Source organism: Mobula hypostoma, chromosome 16 (genome assembly GCF_963921235.1).
Source record: "Mobula hypostoma chromosome 16, sMobHyp1.1, whole genome shotgun sequence".
Classification (NCBI taxonomy): domain Eukaryota; kingdom Metazoa; phylum Chordata; class Chondrichthyes; order Myliobatiformes; family Myliobatidae; genus Mobula; species Mobula hypostoma.
The window spans coordinates 66,757,331-66,773,525 of NC_086112.1; the positions used below are offsets into that span (position 1 = coordinate 66,757,331).

The following is a 16,195-nucleotide window of genomic DNA, read 5'->3' on the forward strand; positions in this document are numbered from 1 at the left end:
AGCCTCCAGGCACATCTTCCCACCTTTATCACTAATTGGTCCTACCTTCACTCCTGTCATCCTTTTTTTCTTCACATAATTGAAGAATGCCTTGGGGTTTTCCTTTACCCTACTCGCCAAGGCCTTCTCATGCCCCCTTCTTGCTTTTCTCATCCCCTTCTTAAGCTCCTTTCTGGCTTCCCTATATTCCTCAATAGACCCATCTGATCTTTGCTTCCTAAACCTCATGTATGCTGCCTTCTTCCACCTGAATAGATTTTCCACCTCACTTGTCACCCATGGTTCCTTCACCCTACCATTCTTTATCTTCCTCACCGGGACAAATTTATCCCTAATATCCTGCAAGAGATCTCTAAACATCGACCACATGTCCATAGTACATTTCCTTGCAAAAACATCATCCCAATTCACACCTGCAAGTTCTAGCCTTATAGCCTCATAATTTGCCCTTCCCCAATTGAAAATTTTCCTGTCCTCTCTGATTCTATCCTTTTCCATGATAATGTTAAAGGCCAGGGAATGGTGGTCACTGTCTCCCAGGTGCTCACCCACTGAGAGATCTGTGACCTGACCCAGTTCATTACCTAGTACTAGATCTAGTATGGCATTCCCCCTAGTCGGCCTGTCCACATACTGTGACAGGAATCCGTCCTGGACACACTTAACAAACTCTGCCCCATCTAAACCCTTGGAACTAATCAGGTGTCAATCAATATTAGGGAAGTTAAAGTCACCCATGATAACAACCCTGTTATTTTTGCACCTTTCCAAAATCTGCCTCCCAATCTGCTCCTCTGTATCTCTGCTGCTACCAGGGGGCCTATAGAAAACCCCCAATACAGTAACTGCTCCCTTCCTGTTCCTGACTTCCACCCATATTGACTCAAAAGAGGATCCTGCTACATTACCCACACTTTCTGTAGCTGTAAATAGTATCCCTGACCAGTAATGCCACCCTTCCTCCCCTTTTTCCGCCCTCTCTATCCCTTTTAAAGCACTGAAATCCAGGAATATTGAGAATCCATTCCTGCCCTGGTGCCAGCCAAGTCTCTGTAATGGCCACTACATCATAATTCCATGTATGTATCCAAGCTCTCAAATCATCACTTTTGTTCCTGATGCTTCTTGCATTGAGGTACACACAGTTCAGCCCCTCTACCTTACTGCCTTTACACCATTTACTCTGCTTCTCTTTCCTCAAAGCCTCTCTGTATGTTAGATCTGGCTTTACTCCATGCACTTCTTTCACTGCTCTATCGCTCTGGGTCTCATCCCCCTTGCAAATTAGTTTAAACCCTCCCAAACCATGCTAGCAAACCTACCTGCAAGGATATTGCTCCCCCTCGAGTTCAGGTGCAACCCATCCAATCTGTACTGGACCCACCTTCCCCAGAAGAGACCCCGATGATCCAAAAATCTAAAACCCTGCTCCCTGCACCAACTCCTCAGCCACTCATTCAACTGCCATCTCCTCCAATTCTTACCATCACTGTCATGTAGCACTGGCAGCAATCCTGAGAACTCCACCCTTGAGGTCCTGTTCTTCAGCCTTCTGCCTAGTTCCTGATACTCACACTTCAGGACCTCATCCCTCTTCCTGCCTATGTCGTTGGTACCAACATGTATCACGACTTCTGGTTGCTTTCCCTCTCGTACCAGGATGTCGTGCACCTGGTCAAAGACATCCCGGACCCTGGCACCCAGGAGGCAACAATCTTCTCATGTTCACGAAATCTCCTGTCTGCTCTCCTGACTATAGAGTCTCCAATGACAACAGCTCTCTTCTTCTCCGTCCCACCTTTCTGCACCACCAGGTCAGACTCAATGCCGGAGGCCCTGCCACCGTGGCTCACACCTGGTCGGTCGTCCCTGCCAACAGTATCCAGGACGGTAAACTTATTATTCAGGGGAATGGCTACAGGGGTGCTCTGCACTACCTGTCTGCTCACCTTCACTTTCCCACCTCTGACTGTCACCCAATGACCTGCTTCCGACAGCCTAGGTGTGACTACCTCCCTGTAGTTCTCATCTATGACTGCCTCATTCTCCCTTATGAGTCGAGGGTCATCCAGTTGCTGCTCCAGATTCCTTTCATGGTCTTCCAGATCGCCCAGCCATATGCACTTCTGGCAGGTGTGACTCTGCGGCAGCGGGGCGCTCCCCCAAGACTGCCATATCTCACATGAGAGGCACATCACCGTCTCAGGAGGCATTGTAAGGACTAACTGCAAGCAAGATTGTATTCCGCCTCTTCTCGTTGAAGCTCCACTCCTTCACTGGCCCACTCACTCACTGGCCGCTTTCCACAGACTTTTTGTACCCGATTTCTTCACTCCCTTCTTCTCAGCTGCTTGCTTTGACTGAAACAAGAACCGCTGAAAATTCCTCTTTTTAAACCTTGGTGCGTTACGTCAATTCAATTCCAGGAGCCGAGCCCAGTCAAGTCCAGGAGCCGAAGCCAGTCAAGTCCAGGAGCCGAGCCCAGTCAAGTCCAGGAGCCGAGCCCAGTCAAGTCCAGGAGCCGAGCCCAGTCAAGTCCAGGAGCCGAGCCCAGTCAAGTCCAGGAGCCGAGCCCAGTCAAGTCCAAGTCACATCCGGGTCACGTCCAAGCCAAGTCCGAGTCAATTCTAAGCCATGTCCGTGTTCTTGTCAAGAACTAGGTCTAGACCCAGGTACCCAGTCCCTGCCAAGACCTGAGTTCCATGTCCAGTTCAAGTCCCTAGCCAAAGTCTAGGTTTTCTGGTTTGTTTCTCTTCGTCTTCCTTCGTGTCATCATTTTGTCCTCGTTCCTTGGTTTACCTAGCATCCTTAATAGACATAGACCAGTTCCTAGTACTTTCAGTGCCTGTGTCTTGCGTTTGGGTCTGCTACCAATGCCCCTTGCAACAACTACTCAGGTTCGGTGGAAATAGAATTAGGAGTCATAGGTTAAAGATGAAAGGTGAAAGGGAATATGAGGGAGTATTTCCTCGCTCAGAGGTTGGTGACAGTTTGGAATGTGCTGCCATCGGAAGTGGTTGGTGTGCATTCGATTTCAAAATTTAAAGGCAATTTGGAAAAGTACTTGGATGGGAGCGGTATGACATTTCCAGACTGGGTGCAGGTCAGTGGGGCTAAGCAGGATATTAGGTCAATGTGCACTAGACTGGACGAAAAGCCTGTTGCTGTACTATGGAGATCAACTACTATGACTAGGTCGGACTGTAATAGGGTCACTGCCGATTTTTCCAGAGGTAAATTCCTGGTGAAAAGCTTAACAATTCACTGCCAGGAACCGTGAGAGTCCAGTGTCAGTCTACAGATAGGAACTGACAGTGAAGAGCAGGCAGCAATCACAGGACTTTTGTGCATGTGTGTGAGACGAAAGCCAACTGTTAATAATACAGAGAAGGAATTTTGGAATGAAACTGTCAGCTGTCTCATGGAAAATGTTATGGCCTGGTACAGTTTATATTCAGTTTGGGTGGCAACAGGTGAATGTGCCTGTGTTATCTATGGATGTTTGGAATACTTTCAATGATTCTAATTTTTGCAATTCTCAGTGTTAACATTACATGCTGTGGTAATTACAGACGCAAAATGGAGCTGTCACATGGAACAGAAGGTTACTGAACCATGAGGCATGATTGGATATTTGATCAAATGAAAGAGATTCAGTTGGTCAAACTAGAGATACTACTCAAGTACTGTCCGTTCAAATGATTCTGTGGCATCCCATGATGGGTGAAGGCAGACCTCAGAGATGGGTGGAGAATGAACACAATCAGATTGTGGGATCCCGGGAGTCTTCAAGGCAACACTGTTGCACAGTCGCTGAGGTCAAGCAATAGAAACGTTGGGAAGTTGAACAGAGTAATATAAAGCCTTTTTCTGTCCATTTGCAGACTGATCACGTGTAAAAATCACGAATAACCTTTCAATCATTGACTGTATCCTAACCCAACTAAAAGTGCATGTGTTCAGATAGTTAGACTCCGGTCACATCTTGTATCTGCCAAATAAAGGCTCAGCGTGGCTGCAGCCCTGGTCTGCCTTGTTTACCACACAGACCTGTTCCCTTCCATCTGTTCAGACAGTCTGTTGAAGAATCTGCTTTCAATTGGTATCTTTTTCACTTACTGATACGCTCGTCCAGGGAATTGATCCTTGCCTGTTAACATGGCGCAAGTCCCTCCACACCCTCTTCAATCGCCTGCTCCAGTTGCTCCATGTAGAATGTCGTCAACTGCAGCAGTTGGTGATCGGAACAATTTGAAAGGAAGGTGGAGATAGCGGAATTCAGATCTGTAGCCATTCTGATTCACGTTGTGTGTTCAGAGATGCTCTTCTGCACACCACTGTTGTAACACGTGATTATTGAGATACTGTTGCTTCTTGTCAGCTTGAACCAGTCTGGCCATTCTCCTCTGACCCCTTATTTGCCCATCAGAACTGCCACCCACTAGATGATTTTTTTTTGTTTTTTGCACCATTTTCTGTAAACTCGAGAGACTGTTGTGTATGTGAAAATCCCAGCAGTTTCTGAGATACCTGACACCAATTCCACAGCCAGTCACTTTGGCAGCATTTCTTCCCCATCCCGGTCAGAACAACAACTGAACATCTTTATTTATAGTTTTATTTTATTTTATTTAGTGATACAGCGTGGAGTCAGGACACACAGCAACCCCAATTCACCATAACCTAATCACCAGACAATTTACAATGACCAATTAATCTACACGGTACATTTTTGGACTGAGAGAGGAAACCACAGCACCTGGGAGGATGTACAGAGACTCCTTACAGACAGTGTCGGAACTGAACTCCGAACTCAGACGCCCCGAGATCTAATTGTGTCGTGCTAACCATTTCACTACTGTCACCATGTCTGCACTGAGTTTCTGCCACATGATTTGCTGATTGGATACTTGCATTAATGTACCGGTGGACCTAAAAAAGTGGCCACTCAAGTGTATTTTACAACCCTCAGATATAGATCCGAGATCCAGAGAACTTCACAGGTTTTAGTGCTACCTAGTCAGAAGCACATCTACAGCACATATAGTATGCAGCAAACCTGAATGGACAGGTTCAGTCTCAAATAATTGCAATGTAAATGCCGACAAGGGAACAGACCTCATGGTGGGAATTTAAAGGGCATAACCTGGGCTTTATCAACGTGTATTAGCAACATAATGGCAACTCTTCTACTACTAGTTAACAATGCACAGTATGAGAGGAGTTTAAAAAAAGTTCAAAGTAAATTACCTATCCAAGTATATATGTCACCATAAAAGTGAATTTATTATATAATTACCATATTACATGTCACAATATACAGACGAGATTCTGAGATACCCTGAGCAGCAGTGAGATGCAGCTAGAAATGTTCATCCTACATGCAAAACTAGTTTTTCATTGATTATATTGTATTTCTCTCTTCTGCTGTGAATGCCTGCAAGAAAATAAATCTCAGGGTAGAATACTGTGGCAAATACATATTTCAGACTTTGAAAACAGATATTCTAGATCATTTTGCTGAACAATTACATGTCGTCAATGTAAAAAAATAGCCCAGAATAAACCTTAGAATCAGAATCGGTTTCATATCACTGGCATATATCATTAAATATGTTGTTTTGCGGCATTATTGTAATCAATAATAATAAAAACTATAAGTTACACTAAGTACATAGATAAAAAAAACTAAATAAGCAGTGCAAAAAGAGAGGGAAAGAATATTGAGAGTGTTCATGGGTTCCTCGTTCATTGAGAAATCTGATGGCAGAGAGGAAGAAGCTGTTCCTGAAATGTCATGTGTGTGTCTTCAGGCTCCTGTATCTCCTCCTTGATGGTAGCGATGTAAAAAAGGCCACGTTCTAGCCCTTAATAATGGATGCTGTCTTTCTGAGGCATTGCCTTTTGACAGTGTCCTGGATGCTGGGGAGGCTCCATGATGGAGCTGGCTGAGTGTACAACTTCCTGCAGCTTTTAATCTGATTCTGTATAGTGACCCCTCCATACTAGATAGTGATGCAACCAGCTACAATGCTCTCTAGATCTGTAGAAATTTAGTGACATACCAATTCCCCTCAAACTCTGAATGAAATATAGTCACCGTTGTAAATGCATCAATATGCTGGGCCCAGGATAGATCAACAGAGATGTTGACGCCCAGAAACTTGAAATTGCTCACCCTTTCCACTTCTCATCCCTCTGTGAGGACTGGTGTGTGTTCCATCGACTTCTCCTTCCTGATGTCCACAATCAATTCCTGGTCTTACTGACATCGAGTGCAAGGTTGTTACTGCAATACCACTCAACCAGCTGATCTATCCTGCGCCTGTACACCACCTCGTCACCATCTGAAATTCTGCCAACAATATTTGTGTCATCAACAAATTTCAAGATGGCCTTTGTGGTGTCCCTAGCCACACAACTGTGGGTGTAGAGAGTAGAGCAGTGGGCTAAACACGTGACCTTGAGGTGTGCTACTGTTGATTGTCAGCCAGGAGATGTTACTTACAATCCGCACAGACTGCAGTCTCCCGGTGAGGAAATCTGGAACTTTGGTGGTAATGTTACAGTGGATAATATAACATTAACATCAATGGGTAAAATGCAGCTGTTGGCAATTTGCTGGTTAATGAATAGATTAAAGTGGAATATGCAAGTGTGACCCAAGATAACAGGATGGGAGAAGCAGTAAAGATGAACCACACCGAAGGTTGCTTGACAGATCAAGAACACTCATATCAAATGTTATTTGCAATTCTAAGTCCTGTAGGAGGGATGAAAACTGATTAGAGAAAAATAATAGGCAGAATTGAAATTGAAAGTGGAGTTCGTTGTCATATGCACGAGTACATATACACACAGGTGCAATGAAAAATTTACTGCGTCACAGACACATAAAACATCAAATAAGCATCATTCACAAATCAAAAACATAAATTATACAGAATTTTTAACCGTAAATACAATTAGAACACGAAAGATTCATTTTAATGCAGTGTTCCTAGTGTTAGTGATCTGTCGTGCCCGAACGTTAAAAGTCTGAACGGTAGGAAAATAGCCATTCTTAAACATGGTAATGTGGGGCTTCAGGCTCCTGTAACCACTACCCAATGGTAGCGCAAAAGGACGGCATGGTCCGGGCGGTGCGAAAACAGAAAAACAAAAAATGGATTGTAGTAGATGGAAGATGGGTTTGAGCGAAGACAAGACAATTATCATGGATATGATCATCTCAAAAGTGGGCAGGGCAAGATATAGGGTGGAAACTGGAGAACTACGTGGGGTTTGCTCTGGAAAGCTGAAGAGAAGGTTTGGCTTGTGCAGGTAATTTGTGGCGGCCAGTGCTATCATGTTTGCTGTTGTGTGCTGGGGCAGCAGGCTGAGGGTAGCAGACACCAACAGAATCAACAAACTCATTCGTAAGGCCAGTGATGTTGTGGGGATGGAACTGGACTCTCTGACAGTGATGTCTGAAAAGAGGATGCTGTCCAAGTTGCATGCCATCTTGGTCAATGTCTCCCATCCACTACATAATGTACTGGGTGGGCACAGGAGTACATTCAGCCAGAGACTCATTCCACCGAGATGCAGCACAGAGCATCATAGGAAGTCATTTCCTGCCTGTGGCCATCAAACTTTACAACTCCTCCCTTGGAGGGTCAGACACCCTGAGCCAATAGGCTGGTACTGGACTTATTTCATAATTTACTGGCATAATGTACATATTACTATTTAACTATTTATGGTTCTATTACTATTTATTATTTATGGAGCAACTGTAACGAAAACCAATTTCCCCTGGGATTAATAAAGTATGACTATAATTATGACTAATTTTAAACAGCAATTTTGATATTTATTTCAATAGCTGCTGAAATTAAGAGGATTAGTCTAAAAAGTAAATGAGGTCACCTAATATTACTGAGGTAAACACAAACCACATCAACCATGATTGTACAACTGTATTTGCTGATTCTAATCTCACTTGCCTCCGGGCCCAATGGGAGAGTTAGCAGGGATGCACATTAACCCAGTTAAGACAATGTAATTAGCCACCTTATTGCAGAAGGTAATTCATATCATTTGCTGCCAAGTTTATAATAGCTTGTACATGCTTCAAATCAATCGCCTTTCCCTTGACTTCATCTCACTCTATCAGCTCAACTTCTGATAAGAACATAATATCATTGCCCCTTGTTTGTTAAGTATCTCTTGACATTTGCCTTAAAAATAATTGATGACTCTGTTTCCATGGCTCTTTGAGGAAGAGAATTTCAAGATAAAGTCCCAAGTAGGAATTTTGCTTCACCTGTTTTAAGTGGGTGGCAACTTATTTTTAAAACAAATCCTCTCCACATTGATCCTGTTGTTTTTAATCACCACTGAGTCTTCTAAATTCAAGCAAAGCCTCTCAACTTTCCCTCATAAGATAACCTACCCATTCTACCTACCAGTGTCTATACTGAACCGTTTCCAACAATTCAAACACGTCCTTAGAGAATGTTGCATGAGGTGCCACCATAGCCCTACCTCCCTACTTTTGTATTCAATTCTCTTCTTGATAAATAATATTCTTTCAGCTTTTATAATTATTCTTTTCGTGAATCAGCACGAATAACTAGACGCCTCTGCATTTTAGAACTCTACAATCTCTCACTATTTAGATAATTATTTTTTGAAATTCTGTCAAAAGGGATGATTTCATCTTTTCCCACATTATAATCCTTACCAATTCTGTGCCTACTCACTTATCTTAGCTATATCTTTGTGGCCAATTTAATGTACAGTTCAAAACTTACTTTCCTATACTTCTGTGCTACTAAAATATTTAACAAACATTGCCGCTCGTCTTAAAAGTTGAGGCCCAACACCAATTCCTGCGGCATAACACTTGATACAACTTGCCAACTGACAAACCATTTGTGCCTACACCCTATCCTCATTATATGTGTCTTCAGATAAAGCGGATTCACAGTTATACGAGGAACCTATTTCTATCAACGTCTCCTTATATGCGTCCAAAACTCACAGTTATGCGAGGAGCACTGCTTTCCCGCCAATACAAGTCAGGTGCGCGTGCCTCACATTCTCATTCCCGCCACTCTCGCACTGGTTTTGGCAAGGTGTGGATGCACGATCTTAAACTTCTGTTGGTTTTACCTACGGTGCAGTGATTTTGCGCTTAAAATATTTAACTATGCCTCCTAAGTGTCCGATATCATGTCCTGGGCCATCAGCCGAGCGGCAGAGAACCACTTTAACACTTGAAAAAAAGTTGGAAATTATAAGCAGCGCGGCAGCAGCTGAAGGTAACACAGCTCTGGGACGCTACTGCCGGGAACAGAATCTCGCCTTTAAAGTTCTTTTGTTGCTTGACAATGCGCCAGGCCATCCTAAACATTTGGACAGCATTCATCTTAACATAACAGTGCGTTTCCTGCCACTTAACACAACATCGCTGATTTAACCATTCGACCAAGGCATAATCCACATTCAAGGCGTACGTTTTTTTTTACGGTGAACTATCTCTCAGATGCTGCAAGCAACAGACGATTTTGAAAATCCCGGGAGTTTACCAACAGTGAGGGAATGGTGGAAGTTGGAACACTTGGCACAAACGGACCCAAGTTTAGAATGGAGTCAGCATTTCGGTCATTCCCTGCTGTCAACCCTTCTTCCCTACAGGCAAATTTATGCTGAAAAACAAAATGCTGCCAAGCAAACAACCCTCACCACTTTCTTCAAATTGGTGTCATCTTCTGCTGCCAGTAGTTCTAAGAGTTCTGAAAGTCTTCCTTCATCCCTTGCTGTGCTTGATATTATCCTGATGACCACAACCATCCCCCTTATCCATGTAAAGCTGCCCGACACCACAACCACTCATCTCCCGGAGCGAACACACCTGCCACTGTTGGTGAGTACTGTACACCAGAGGATGTTAACTTTCTATGATTTATTACATTGAATATTGCCTTAAATTGATGAAATATAATACAAATGTTGTCTTGTGGTACCGCTTTTGTGTTGCATTGGTATGAAAATGTGAATAAATTACAGATAAAATATATTTAGGAAGCCCTCTGGATCGCATCCCTATTTTCTCCATTTAAATAATTATTCACATTATGCAATTTCACATTATGCGTCAACTGCGAGGAACGTACCCCCGCATATAACAAGGATAGGGTGTACTTTCCTGTTGCCAGTTAGTCTTTTACCTGCACCAATAACGTTAACACAAATTAACTTAAAACAGCAAATACTGGAAATCTGAAACGAAATGAAAAAGTACTCTCAAAACTCCACATGTACGACAGTCTCGAACTCTTCATCATTCCTGAGGAAAGGGAGAAGGTGCAACACTCAACCTTTCCTCTTCCTGTCACGCTGTGCTGCCCTGAACGCATTTATTTGACTTTGTTGGGTCTACGTTTTAAATGATTTGTTTGTATCTATTTTCTAGTTAAAGTTAAAGGTTGACAATTAAGTTACAGTATAACAAAGGTAAATTCATTGTCTGTGGTATATTGCGGCATGTGATGACGTCACCTCCAGTTTCGCCGCCTCTTATGTGTAACCTCCGGTTTGGGAAGGTGTGAAGGTGGGTGCCAGGCATGCAGCATGATCGTGAAGGGCTCCGTTTCTACCCACAAAGAAACATTATAGAAGCAACGCCGTAAGTTCATAAGAATATATTTGAAGTAAAAATATTAACGCGGTTTCTGTTAAGGAAGCGGCAGTTGGGGTGGTGCACGTGCCGGCTTTTCAATTTCAAACGCGGGTTGGGCTCGAGCCTGATGGCGGTTTGACGCGACCCCCTCGCCCGCTACTCGGGGTGACCGGAGACATTCGCTAAAAGAAGAGAGCGCCCGTGGTCTCCAGAATGAAACAGACGCTGTATATGTTTGTACTTTTTTATCAACAGCTTTCACCATACGACGTTAATGTGGAAGAGTGCACAGTAAATGGTTAACCTTACTACGACTCTGTCTTCATTGGCTCCGGTTTAACTTGGTGTTTAGTCAGAGTTTCAACACACTGCACAAGAACACTACGCACACCATCCAGGGAATAAACTATCTTTCCAGATAAGGCAGTAGTTCACTTGCTCTTCTTCCAATCCAGTACAATGGATTTCACAATGTATCTTCCACTACATTAAAGAAATCAAGCATAGATTCGAAAAAAGATAACCTTGTGGCGCACCAAGGTTTCAACTGCTGGACTGCGCGCGTGCGTGCGCGTGTGTCTGTGGCCTCCGTCGGTTATGGTTGATCACGGGTACTGCGCCTCTGGTAGAGTCTCCAGGGTGTAAGCCAGGGCAGAGTTGATATGAAGATCCGTCTGTTGCCCATGCAGTGGGACCCCCCCCGCCCATGCTGATGACAAGTCCAAAGGAACGACGAAAGTCGATACAGTTTAGTGCCAGCAGCCTTTGGAACTCCAGCTCTAGATTTTTCCTCGGGGTTTACTCCCAGAGCCTTTCCCGTGAGCGGATATAGCCGCAAGGCAGCGGAGGTTTGAAATTGGAATTTTCCCTCTCCTAGATGAGCTACCTCCTGTCGTGAAGACGCATACCATGATGAGCATTTGTTTAGCAGTGGAAGCTCGTCCCCACTACCACCCTTTGGCTATGACTACCTTTGGAGCCAACTCCTGGACCAAACACTTTTAATTCACCCACCCACTCCGTGACCTCTCACTCCGTGGCCTCCTGCACTGTTAAAACAAAGCCCAATATGAAGTCATGAATGACATTTCATTATTCAACTGGGCCTGCAGAACTCACTATCAGACTCTCCAACTTTAGAAAACTCACTCTTTTTCTACTTGCATCAGGATTGGCCATTCCCGCTTGCCATCCTCTTCCTCCCACTGTTTTTTTCTTTCATTTCCGAGCAAGCCAAGCTATACATGTATGCTCAACATTACACAGAGATTTGCAACACATCATACAGATAAAGCTTAACTGCCCTTCAATGTCTAACATTATTTTGCAGAATCTGAAAAATTCCCTTTATTCCACCCATTGCCCTTCCACAAACCTTCTATTAGCTTGATTAATTTCTCTCACTTTCTCAGACCTGAAGGGTTCTACGCCTGAAACATTAACTATTTAAATTTCCACAGATACTGTCTTACTTGCGTAGGGTTTCAGCATTTTCTGCTTTCATTTCAAAGTTAACTCTTACACCATGAGCTACTTCCAAATACCTTCTAGAACATTAATTGTTGCTTTTAATCCACACAAAATATTACCTCAAAAAATTCAATAAACTGCTTGACTAGCTTGAATTTTTCCTTAAGTCCCCTATCTTTATTAATAGCTCATAACACGCCCCCAATGACAGATAATAAGCTAACCAGATTGTAGTTTCAAGCTACGTCTCCCTCCATTCTCAGGAAAGAAGTTACATTTTCTATTTCACAAGCTTGGAACCTTCTCCAAATACAAAACAAACACCACACTGCTCACTTATTTTAAAATGTTGGATAACATCCCCCAAGTGCTGGAGACTTGTCTGCCTGCAACTCTGCCAACTGCTCAGTACCACTACCCTGACGATTGTAATTCACAAAGTTCCTTCCTCTCTCGCAATTCCACGTTTACAGCCATCACTCTTTTTCAGCCATGCCTTCGCCTTCTCTTAGATAGAAGCACCAACAAGGCTTTATTGCAAAGAGTCCTGATGAAGGGTCTCGGCCCGAAATGTCGACTGTTTATTCATTTCCATGGATGCTGCCTGACCTGCTGAGTTCCTCCAGCATTTTTGCATGTGTTTTATTGCAAGGGGAATAATTGGCCATATCATCCACAAACAAGCAGTAAAGTGATACAGTAAATTATTCAAATCAGGACAGTGCCAGATTGCATTGTAGTTTGAAAGATACTCATCTCTAATGCTATAGTCAAATGGAGAAGACAGATACATTAGATATCTAAATGACAATGGAAAGCTTGCACTGTAAAGTACACTGTATCACTCAGAACATGCCAAGTCACAACTACTGCAACTAATTGCTACCACAATCAATATTTTACATTGGGAATTCATAAACTGACCAATAACTCATTATTGAGATGACAACGTGTTTAAAAGTTCTCAATTTGTGAAGGTCCTACCTGTTCCCTTTTCAAACTACCTAACGGAATTACCGCTCTAAGTATTTGGACAATATAAATGAATATTATTCCCAACACAAAAGAAAAAAAAACGTATTTCTGCAAACAAATTTTCTACCCAGACTTTTTTTTTTAAAAAAAGGAAAGATTTACGGCTGATCAAACATTGTGAAACACTATTTGGGTCTAACCTAGAATACGGGGTTAAATTGTGGAATAGTATGGAATCTAGAGTCCATGCCTCAAATGGGCGTCGCTCCTGTAAGAGTGAAGAAACTGAGATAGCAAGTTAGGAGATTATAGCGTACAAAGTGGTTCAAATAATAAAAGGATTTACCTTAATAAATAAGGAGAACATGTTCGCTATAACAGAAGAGGAGGCGGATTAAAACTGATACCGGAGGGATCCCAGGAAAACACACTAAGTTGCGATCTGAAATATTCTACCGACGGGGAGGTTAGAGCAACAGCGAACTGGAAAATATTTTTGAGGGAGAACATTTACAGTGCCTCGGGGACTGAGAGGAAAGTGGGAATAGCCAGAAACAAAACGGACCCAGCGATCTGCCATTCCGTTTATGAAAACTATCGTCAAAAGAAAAAAAAAGCAGAAAATGCGCGCATTGTAATTTGGGTTTAATTATTCAAACACCTCGATTTTCCAAAAGAAGGGTTCTAAAAAGCCCGAGAACGTTTGCATCACTTTGCGGTGGTCAGCCCGAGGTAGGTTTTCACGCGTACGAGATCTGTACGGGAGAGAGCTGCTGGCACTCCCCGGGGAAAGGAATAACTTTACCGCTTACCTTCTATATCTTCAGCGCTGCTGAGAGACAAGCGTCCGCAAGCACAGCTCGAGTCTGCGGAGTTCCACTCTCCGTCCGGTCACGTTGCAGCGCCGGGGGCCTGGCCACGACCAGCGCGTCCCGCCGCTTCATCGAGCCCGAAAACGGCCTAACCTCCGGCCGCCACGGTCCATCAGGCGTCCCGCGCCGTCCCGCGCCGTCCCGCACCGCGCGCCGCGCGCCGGCCGGAGCCCGGGGTTACGTCACGTAGCAACCGCACGGTCGTTAGGGAGGAGAGATGCTAGTCTGGGAAGGAAGGCATCGCTAGGATAACCTCCTGTAAATTCGCTGGAAGCAAAGAGGAATATAATGCGTACTGCAGGTCCGTCACAACCTAAAGACCAATAAAATGGTACGTTAATTCCAACAGTGAAAATTAGAATGGACATATTTCCCAAGTAAATAATACTCCGATGTATAGTGAACCTTTTCCCCCCAAGAATATTAATAGATTCAGAAGTTCCTTTAGCCTTATCCTAAATGGAAACCGAAAATTATAAGATTGAAAATCCCCCAGCAAAACAAAGTTACAAATGTTGTTAAATTGGAGATTACGTAACTGGACGCAGCAATTTGTTCCACTACCTGGCGTGTTACAAAGTATTAATTATGCAGCATTTCATGCAAAGTTATGCAAGTAGCATAGGACATAATTATCTTACTGTATATTACACCTGAAAGTTGATTGATTTCAGAAGCGGGTTTATAATCACTGACATGAATTTTGTAATCTTGTGGCAACGGCAGAATACTGAGGTATCGCATTTGCATTCATTCAAGAAATCCGATGGCGGAATGAAGATGCTGTTCTTAAAACGTTGAATGTGTGCGTTCCTGTACCTCCTCCCTGATGGTAGTAATGAGAAGAGGGCATGTCCAGACGATGAGTGCCCTTAATGATAGAGGGCACTTAAGGCACGCTATTTGAAGATGCCCTGATGGTCGGCAGGGTTGTGCCCGTGATGGAGCTGGCTGAGTCAACACCCCTCTTGCAAAAGGCGTTCCCAACCCTTTTTACGCCATGGACCCTTACTATTTACCCAGGGGCCCATGGGCCCCAGTTTGGGAACCCCGGCTCTGCAGCCTCTTTCAATCCTGTGCGTTGGAGCTCCACACCAGACGGTGATGCCCAGTCAGAATGCACACCTGTAGAAGTCTGCTAGAGCCTTTGGTAACATACCAAATCTCCTCAAACTCCTAATTTGCCGTATTACTTGGAGTATCATTACCTACTGCTTCAAAAGAAGTTCTCACAATAGAAAAAATATTTGTCAGAGTACAGCTCCCTTAATTTCAACAAAATAATTAAGAAAAGAGTGGAGGAACAAATTTTAGGATATTTATTATAGGTAAATTTGCTCTGTTGGTTCCTAGAATGGCAGGGTCAATGACAGGGCATTTACTTCTCATCCTCCTTCATGCAATACATTTATAGCTCTTCAAATTCTGCTTTCTAGTTTTTACTAGTTGGTAAATTGCAGATGACAGCAAAATTAATAGGAAAGGTGGATGGTGACAAATGTTATTTATGGTTACAACAGTATATTAATCAATTGAGAAAGCTGGTGATGCAATGCAGGAAATTTCTCAGACAAGTACAAAGTGATGCATTTTGGGAAGTTAGACCAGGTCAGGGCAAACACAGTGAATGGCGGGGCCCTTGGGGGTGTTGTTGAACAGAGACCTTGGAGGTATATGCATACAGTTCCCTGGAAATGGGAACACAGGAATGCAGCATGGTGAAGAAGGCACTAGCCATGCCCGCTTTCATTGGCAAGTCACTAAGTAAAAGATTTGGGATGTCATGTTAAGATTGAACAAAATGTTGGTTAGGAAGAGCAGAATTCTGCTAGAGAATGTGCAGAGAAGAAGTTGCTGGGATTGGAGGGTTTGAGTTATCAGGAGAGACTGAATACATTACACTGGAGTCAGCAAGACTGAGCATGATAGAGTAAATAGATAGAGCAGGTAGCCAGTATCTGTTTCCCATGGTCAGGACATCTAAAACCAGAGGACATACATTTAAGGTGAGAGGGTGAAGGTTTAATGGGGACCTGAGGGATACATTTCCACACAAGGAGTAGTTAGAATCTGGAATGAGCCGAAGTGATAGTGATGGCAGAAACAGTGGCAATATTTATGAAGCAACTTGATGGGTCCTTGAATGAGTAAAGAATAAGGGAATAAGAATTTAATACTGACAGGTGACTTTAATATAGACAGGCATTAC

At 43.4% G+C, this 16,195-nt stretch overlaps 1 protein-coding gene across 2 annotated transcripts in view; it reads right to left on the reverse strand.

Moving 5' to 3' along the window:
• The window catches only part of fbxo10 (F-box protein 10), a 131,412-nt gene extending 117,267 nt beyond the window's left edge, over positions 1–14,145 (reverse strand). For both annotated transcript variants that reach the window (XM_063069225.1, XM_063069224.1), the window contains exon 1: positions 13,927–14,145. The gene's annotated coding sequence lies outside the window, so the exon portion shown is untranslated. The remainder of the gene's footprint in view (positions 1–13,926) is intronic.
• Positions 14,146–16,195: the final 2,050 nt, after the last annotated feature.